The following is a 9041-nucleotide window of genomic DNA, read 5'->3' as shown; positions in this document are numbered from 1 at the left end:
TTCCCATCTCGTCTCCAAAGCTGATCTCCTCCCTCCCCAAATGCCGAAAGGGAACCGTCATTTCCCTCCCCCCAGTTACCGTGGGGGAAGGCTGTCCTTCGCACATGTTTTTTTTCTTGCCAATTTGCCACTGTCGCACACAAGTGCAATGCAATGTATAAACCTTTAAGCGCTTGGCTGTATGTGGCCATTCGGAGGGGGGGGGGACCTGCTGCTGTCCCATTAAAAGGGGCTGGGGGTGGGGAGGAGAGTCCCTCCCCTGCTCTCTCTGGGGCTGGTGAATAAAACCTGCCTCTGGCTGAGCTGCACAGGACCATGCATAAATAACGCCTGCAGCCCAATTTCCTCTGCTGGACCTGGGTGAGGGAGGGAGGGCGGCCCGGGAAGTGATGTGTCATCCCGGAGGCCAGGGAGATGAGAGGCCACACTGGAGGACTTGGCAGCAGGGAGAGGAGCCTCGCCTGGAGGTCCTGATCCAACTCTCCTCACTCCTCAAAGGCACCCACATCCAGGTGGCCACTGGTTGCCCACGAGACTCAGCCACACACTTTCCCAGACCCAGCCAGGATCGCAGCACCAGAAGCAGCAAGGGGAGGGGCAGCAGAAGTAGGGGGGAAGTCCTGGGTGGCCGTGCTGCTCTCTTGAGGCTTGCTTTCAGCTGCAAACCTAGGGTGAGAGTGTTTCTGAGCCTGCACAGAGCACCCTGCTGTCCACCACCGCCGCTTGGGCAGCGTGGCTATCTGGATGGTGCCCAGGAGTACAAGAAACCTCCAAAACAAAGATTTCTCAAGACTAGCCAGGTTTGTTATCCATGAGTCAAATTCTGGTATGACAAAATAACTATGGTTAAGACAAATCATTGTATTACATTATGTTTGAATCAAACCTATGTCTGGGAAAGCCACAAGCTCTTGCTATATCGGAGCTCCTGCCCGCTCGGCAATGCCGATGGTGGGCGGGGGCTGTTTTGCCGCCCTGAAGAATGGGGACAGCAACAGAGCAGGACGCTATGCGTCCTGATGTGGTGGGGGCAGAGCCGGCCCATTCAAAGGGCTAGGCTCTGTTCCTGCTCTTGGCAGTTGCTCCACGTGCTCGCCCACCCTCCCGCCCTGTTCTTAGCGCAGGTTGTTGCTGGTCGCCAATGGGGCCAGGTAGGATTTTTTTTTGCTTCCACCTGGATTGGCTGAATGGGTGGGGGTGTTTTCACCTACCTTACACTGAGATCTGGGGACTGAGGTGATGTTTGAGGTTGATGATGTTTAAATAGGTTGGTCACTTGGCAGGTTTGTGCAAGCAAGAAAACGGAACTGGTGAGCACCTTACGGCATATCCCGTTAGGGAACAGGGGGTCATCAGGAGCTGCCTTCGGATTTCAAGGTCCTGGGTGGGGTATGGTGATCACCTCCACTGGGAACCTTTTAGGGCAGGCTCCTCCCTGCAGGTTGGAAGGCTTCACGGGTAGGCAGTCCTAGAGGAAAACCAGTTTGCTGGGCTGCTGGTCACAAGCCAGAGAGTTGGCTCACGACCAGAGCTGGGTGACCCGCCCTTCAAGGGCAAGGGGATTGGTCAGGGAGTGATGCCTGCCTTGCCTGGTCCATTCTTGCTTAGTTGCTGTTGCTGCAATGTTCTGTTAAATAGTTAATAAAGTGGCCCTTGTTTTATTCCAAACCATTGTCTGTCTCGTTATTCTGGCAGGGGGGGGGGCAAGTTTCCTCAGATGAGTTGTAGACATGGCTATGGGAAAAACCTATGTGTCCATATTACCTTCCTGTTGTGTTTTGTGGTCAAAAGGGTGGTTGTTTGCAGGATGTTTGTATGAATGTGTGATATAAGGGTATTAAAGCCCATACCTACAGAAATCTCTGGAATATGCTGGTTATGGGGCTCATACTGAATACACCACAGTGGTTCATGCAAGGGAAGGTGTTTTGTTGTAATTGTATCTTCTGGATTGTGTCCTGTCTATGGGCTGGGGTTGGGTGAGGGTCCAGCATTGCTATGCTTGGATTGTTTCTTTCCATGCATGTTTAATGTGCAGCAATCACTGGCCTGCTGTACTATAAACTTCATTGAGAATGTATCGGATTTGTGCTTGTGTTATAGTGGCATTAGTGGGGCTAGAACAGCAAAAAAACCCAGGGTTTTTTCTTATAGTGAGCTATTTCAGATGACATTGTGTGCCATAAATGTGGCATATAAATACAGTGGCATGAAGTGTAGAGAAAGCAATAGCAACTAGTAACTATGTGGTAATTTACAGAGCTATCCTAAACAGAGTTACATGATTCTACAAGATATTAAAGCTGGAAACCTGAAGGATTTGTGGTGGACATCTTATTGCATACCCCCTCACACACACTATTTTCTTTTTCCCTTCCATGAAAACTCTCACAGCCTCTCCTCTTTTTCTGTTTCCTTCTTTCCTTCCCACCCACCAGCAAATCTACCTTCATCTTCAGCTTTTCCTTTTTCTTTCCACCTGATAGCCTCTACCTGGGAAAACTATGTCCAGTTGTGTGGTGGAGGCTACTGCACTGTGTTCAGGTGCACTATGCAAAATCCATAAAGACTTGTTGGAGATACCACACTTTCAGTGTATTCCCTTCACCATACTATTTCTTCTATCCCTCCTCCTGGCAACTCCCATATCCACACCTTTCCCTGCTTCCTTTTTTTCTTCTCACCCACACACTCACCTTTTACCAGCCCCCCCCCCATATTGAGAACTGGATATATTGATATTCAGCACCTGTTAGGTTGGCATTCTCCAAACCTGACGCTGATCTTTGCACAGCCAAGCATTATATAAAGTTCCCAAGCATGGCAGGTCTTGATTCAGGTTTGGGTTGCCACACAGGAAGAGCTGGGTCTTCAGCCTTCCTCCCCATGCCAATTTCCCAAACTGAAATGGCTTCTTTGGGTCCCTATTTGCCCTGCTGCAGGGCACTACATGTACAGAATACTGCATGTGGAGCCCTACAGCAGGGCAAACTGGGACCCCAATGCCATTTCTGCTGAGGAAAATGTCATGGGAGCAAAGGCAGAAGCTGTTCCTCCCCCTGCACCATCATCCCAAGCTGAATCGGGACCTGATGTGCTTGAGAACTTTGGATCCCCAGTGCCACACTGGGCTATGCACAAATTAGACATTGGGTTGGATCTCAATGGACAATTTCCATTTTTGCAAGCAAAAATGCAAGAAGGCAAGTTGGGCAACTGTTTGTGCTCAGTCAGATTTATTGTATCCCCACGTTTCTGCTTGCACAAGATGTTTTCTGGGTACTATGATACATAGGGAGAAAAGCACCCAATATTGCATGAGATCCTGTTGCAAGCAGAAGTGTGTTAAGTTTGTTTTTGTTTCCTCTAGCACATTCCTAGATCCAAGCCATAATGTCTAGTTTGTACCTGAGCTCCTTGACTTTACTTTCAATGGAATTAGAAGGGTTTAATTCTGCTTAGGGTGACACTGCTAATCAAATTATTGGGTAAATTGCTGAACAGCTGGTGAAGGAAGACGGCAGTATTTTTGTCATCTGCTATATTTTCCTTAAGTATATTTGATAACTTCCCCAGAGTTACTTACATTAATCAGGGTTGCAGCTGGCACAATGGTATGAGTAAATATCCTATCTCTTTTATTCGGTGCGAGGAATATTTTTCAAATGTGAAGAGTTTACTGAAAATGAAACATTTTTGCATGTTTCAAAATGGCCCCTCAGCATTCTGTCATTGTTAAAAACTTTCAATTATTCCACTGTGCTAATCGACTAAAATGGTTTTCTGAAAGATGGAAGTGGTTATCCATAATCTTTGACATTTCTACTCCTTTCAAACGTGGTCTTCCACAAGGAGGAAAAGCAAATACCTGAATGTGACAGACATTTGCTACTTTTGCTTTCCTTCATGACACACTTAAAAATTATCCCAATCTGTCTAACTAAGATTCAGAGACTCTAGCATACCTTATACAATGTCCACAGCTGGTGTGTTGACCATCTGCTATGCTCTGGAGTCTGCGGTTCTCCTGATTTCTTGAAGATTCTAGAAGAATTATTACCTTTTTTTGTCCCAAATAAGGGAATAAGAACCCACTATGGATAGGGGGGAGGGGAACTGGGTTTTTCTTTAAAAAGTCAAGCCAAGTGAAAAAAGATCTGAGTATATCATGTGCCTCCTAAATACCAGCCAATATTCTTCCATTAAAAAACAAACAAACAAAAGCAACCAGTCAGTGTAACTCAACAGACTATATGAAAGTGTCTTTTCCAGAAGTGGAAGGTCTTATCTGTTGTTTTTAAATTTCATAATTAAATCTCAGCAGGTTTATGCCCTTGATCATTATATTTTAAAAAAATTTCTTGATCCTTTGGGATTTGATCCACATCCTGTCTGAAAGTTCTGCAACAGAAGTAATTAAACTTTTTCTCTATTGATCTATGAAGCAAGAAGTTAAAAAGAATGAAAACTATCAGAACTTAATTATTCTTGGATACAGTGATAGCCAGGCGCATTACATTGTATTATGTGCTTCATTAGTGAGTCCTGTTACTGTATCAAACAATATGGTCAGATACTCATTATTTGGGTGTGTGTAAAGTCGCATGAGCTGCGGTGGCTCAAGTGGTTAAGATGCTGAACTGCAGGCTGCGGAAGGTCGGTAGTTCAGCAGTTCAAGACCCGAGTTGCTGCATGACGGATTGAGCTCCCGTCTCTGGTTCCAGCTCCTGCCAACCTAGCAGTTCGAAAGCAAGAAATTGCAAGTAGATAAATAGGTACCACTTCAGTGGGAAGGTAACAGTGTTCCGTGCACCTTGGTGTTTAGTCATGCCGGCCACATGACCACAGAAACGTCTTTGGACAGCGCTGGCTCTTCGGCTTTGAAACAGAGATGAGCACCGCAACACTAGAGTCAGATTCGACTGGCTTTCGAGCAAGGGAACCTTTACCTTTACCTTTTTAAAGTACCATCAGGTCGCCATCAACTTATGGTGACCCCAGCAAGGGCTTTCAAAGCAACTGAGAAGCAGAGGTGATTTGCCATTGCCTTGCCTTCCTCTGCAGAGTCTTCCTTGGTGGTCTCCCTTCCAAGTACAGCCCCTCCTTAGGCTTCAAAGATCAGACAGGATCAGGCTATACTATACTGCCTTCCCTCTCATTAAGTCATTTAGGAGAAGCAAGAGCATTCATTTTATTTATTTGAAGATTTACATCTTGCATTTTTATTCTAAAATGAATACTGCTGGACTGCCGGTCAACGCTGCTTCTGTTTGCCACATGAAAAGAAAAAAAATAACTGCATGTGAACTGTAACAGCTGAAGTATTCAAATTAATATGACTGCTATACTTCCAGGAGGCATTGTGAAATGGCTCATAGGTCATTTCACCTGTGTGAAGGCCAAAAATAAGGTTCGTTAAAGAGATGTATCTGAACTAAAGATTAAATCAGATGGTGGCTATGGAATGACTCATCCAGGTCTTGAAGGGCACGGAGAGGGACCCTGCCATTCTATCCCACTCACATAGAAGATGATAAGATTGGGAAAGCACTAGTATGTACTTGGCGAACTATAGCAGCTGGGGAGTATATTATAGATCACCATTTGGAACGGATGGTGGAATTGGACAAAGTTCTGAAGAACTTCAGTGTTGTTATAGGGCAACTCTTACCACATACGCTCCACTTCACATGTATCCTTAAGCATGGCTTGGTTCTCTAACTTGAGTTCAGGACACTCACCCAGAATCATGACCAATTTGCGGGAATCTAAGCTCAGCATCAGGGGGAAGCCTCTCCCAGCTTCTGCAGCCAGCACACTCACTCATTCACTAATTGGGGGAGCAGAATATGTGGTTTACGTATCTTTAGCTGGATTGTGAGCAGTCAGACTCAAAGTGCCTCTAACAGGCAACCAGTAACTATGAAACAACCAGATATTTTCCAAAACAAGGCTTAGAATTTATTGAGGAAAATAGTAGAGGGGCAGGAATTGAAAAGGTACTCAAGCAATCAGTGAAACTGTTGCATTCAAAAGGATGTGTGTATGAAGAGTTTAATGAGAGGAGAGAAAGGGAAAATGAAAGACAGCCAAGCCTGGATTTAACTGAAAATTCTGTGCTGGAGAATGTACAGGAGGATAAAGGGAAGAGAGAGGGATTTAGATCTTTTCTGCACACACAGCTCATTGTAGCTTACTCCGGAGAATCTGAGCAGTCGGGTTGACTTTGTTGGAAATAGGTGTTCGTTGAAAGGTCTTATTCTAAATTTAATCTGTTTACCATGTGTGCTATTGTTTAGACTCACCTGGAAGGGAAATCTGGCTCAGAGCCAATTAAAACAAAGCCTGCGAAATCTAAGTCTGTTTACTCACAATCATTGGTTAATGCATTCAGGTGGTTTCCTTTTAGGGGCAAAGAAGAAGAAGCTCCATTGCACTTGTTGTTGTGAGACCATGTGGTCGGTCTGTTCTGTAAAGCTGTACAGATGTACGTGGTTTAAAAATCCAAATAAATAAATAAACACACACCTCAAGTTCACAATTTTTTTTAAAAAAATGGTTTTGAATACTGCTCTGTATTTCTCACTATGAAGGAGCCAGGTATCTGACCTGTATAGAATCACAGCTGGGAAAATAATTCCAGTAGCTAAATCATCAGGATTGGTTTAATTGTCATTTTATTAACATAACAAACATTATATCAAATTTGTACACATTATGATCCAATCTGTAATAACAGTACTGAACTTGTAACTAACAAAGGCTCTGCTGCCCCAATGCTAACAAATTGGCATGTGTGCCTTCTCTGTCTGTCTGTGGGTTTGTGTGTGTAAAGTGCCATCAAGGCAAGTAAGAAGTGGTACCCTTCCAAGTACTGATCCTGCTTAGCTTCCAATATCTGAGGAGTGGGCTATGCCAAGCTGCCTTCCCTCCACCTTCTACCTTACAATTTCTTTAAACCTACACACATCGGTACAGTCACAAAACAACAAGAACAAAGGTGTACTCCTGTTCTCATGCAACTACAGTGATCCAGACATTGCAAATGGCCCATCTGAGTTTCTTTCGAAACTCTGAAAAACAAGTTACATTAGAAGAACAGGAAACTTTTTGAGCGGTGGGGGCAGTTGTGCTATACTCCTGAGAGCAAATCTCTTGGACTACTCTGCAGAGCTTGAGAATACCTTTTTCCACAGCGCTATCAGCATCTGAATGGTTAGTTTATAAGGAATAAGGTGAAATGGGTGACTTCAGAGAAGCACAAAGAAACCTGAACCTGAGAATTCATGAATAAAAATGGTAAGTTATGTTTTGGTCTACTACCGATATCCTGAGCAGGCCCCCCCTTTATTCTTTTAGTATTATTACATTGCCTCTCAGACTACTGCTTATAAGTTCCACAGCCTTCCATGTAATGGAATTAATGAAAATACACTGACATATTGGTGGATTGTCAATAAAGTCTCACAGATTCAAAAATGGAAATGGGGAATATCAGGGCAGATGTCCATGAGAGAGAGCTCACAGGCTGGGAACCACTTTCAAAGTTATAATTGTCCTCAGTTCCCCTGTACGTGGTTGCTGCTGTGGATTATGATCACGTCACATGCAGATGGAGCATTATTCTTTCCCACTGTTACCCTTAAATGAAATTGTCCAGGAAGAGAGCCAACATGGTATGGTGTTGTATTAGGATCTAGAAGACTCACATTTGAATGGATGATACAGCTTGGAATCTGACATAGAGAAGGATGTGATTATTAAACACCCTGTCTGTGAGCACCTTGAATGGAATGAGTTAATTGGTAGTAGCCAGCATGGGTTTATCAAGAATAAGTCATGCCAGACCAACCTTATCTCTTTTTTTGACAGAGTTACTAAAATGGTTGACTTTGACAATGCTGTGGATATAGTGTGTCTAGATTTCAGTAAAGCATTCGACAAAGTTTCTCATGATATCCTTGAGGATAAGCTGGTTAAGTGTGGGCTGGATGGTGCAACCGTTGGATGGATTCATGGCTGGTTGAAAAATCGTACCCATTGAGTGCTCGTAAATGGCTCTGCGTCTACGTGGAGGGAAGTCTTGAATGGAGTGCCACAGGGCTTGGTCCTAGGCCTGGTGTTGTTCAATGTTTTTATAAATGACCTGGAGGAAGACATAGGGGGGATGCTGAGCCCATTCGTGGGGAGGTCAGGGTATAAATACAATGAAATAAATAAATAAATAAATTATCAAATTTGCATATGACACAAAGCTGGGTGGGATTGCTAATTCTGAAGAAGACAGAGTCAGGATTCAAAATGATCTAGATAGGCTGGAACAGTGGGCGGAGACAAATAAAATGAATTTCAATAGAGATAAGTGCAAAGTCTTACACTTAGGTACAAAAAAATCAAAGGCACAGATATAGAATGGGAGGGACTTGGCTTGACAGCAGCACATGAGAAAGGGATCTAGGTGTTCTGGTTGATCACAGGCTAAACATGAGCCTGCAGTGCGATGTGGCTGTGAAGAAAGCTAATGCAATCTTAGGATGCGTTAACAGAGGCATTGTGTCAAGATCATGGCAGGTGGTAAGTTCCGCTCTATGGTCAGGCCTCACCTGGAGTACTGTGTCCAGTTTTGGGCACCACATTTTAGAAAGGATGTTGAAAAGCTCGAGCGTGTCCAGAAGAGGGCAACCAGGATGGTGAGAGGGTTTAAATTCAAGTCTTATGAGGAAAGGCTGAAAGAGTTAGGTATGTTTAGCCTGGGAAAGAGAAGGCTTAGAGGGGACATGATTTTAGTCTTCAAGTATTTGAAGGACTGTCATGTAGACAGTCTCTCTTGCTCCAGATTGCAAAACTAGGTCTCATGGTGGAAATTACAAGGGAGTCATTACCAGCTAAATATCAGGAGAAACTTCCTAACTGTAAGAGTGATTGAGCAGTGGAACAGTCTGCCTCGGGAGGTGTTGGATGCTCCTTCGCTGGAGTGGAGATATTTGCAGAGAGACACTAAAGCCCAGGGAGGAAGGGAGGAAGGAAGGAAGGAAGGAAGG

Source organism: Gekko japonicus, unplaced genomic scaffold (genome assembly GCF_001447785.1).
Source record: "Gekko japonicus isolate JY-2015 unplaced genomic scaffold, Gekko_japonicus_V1.1 scaffold2643, whole genome shotgun sequence".
Classification (NCBI taxonomy): domain Eukaryota; kingdom Metazoa; phylum Chordata; class Lepidosauria; order Squamata; family Gekkonidae; genus Gekko; species Gekko japonicus.
Note: the sequence above shows the minus strand (reverse complement) of the source record.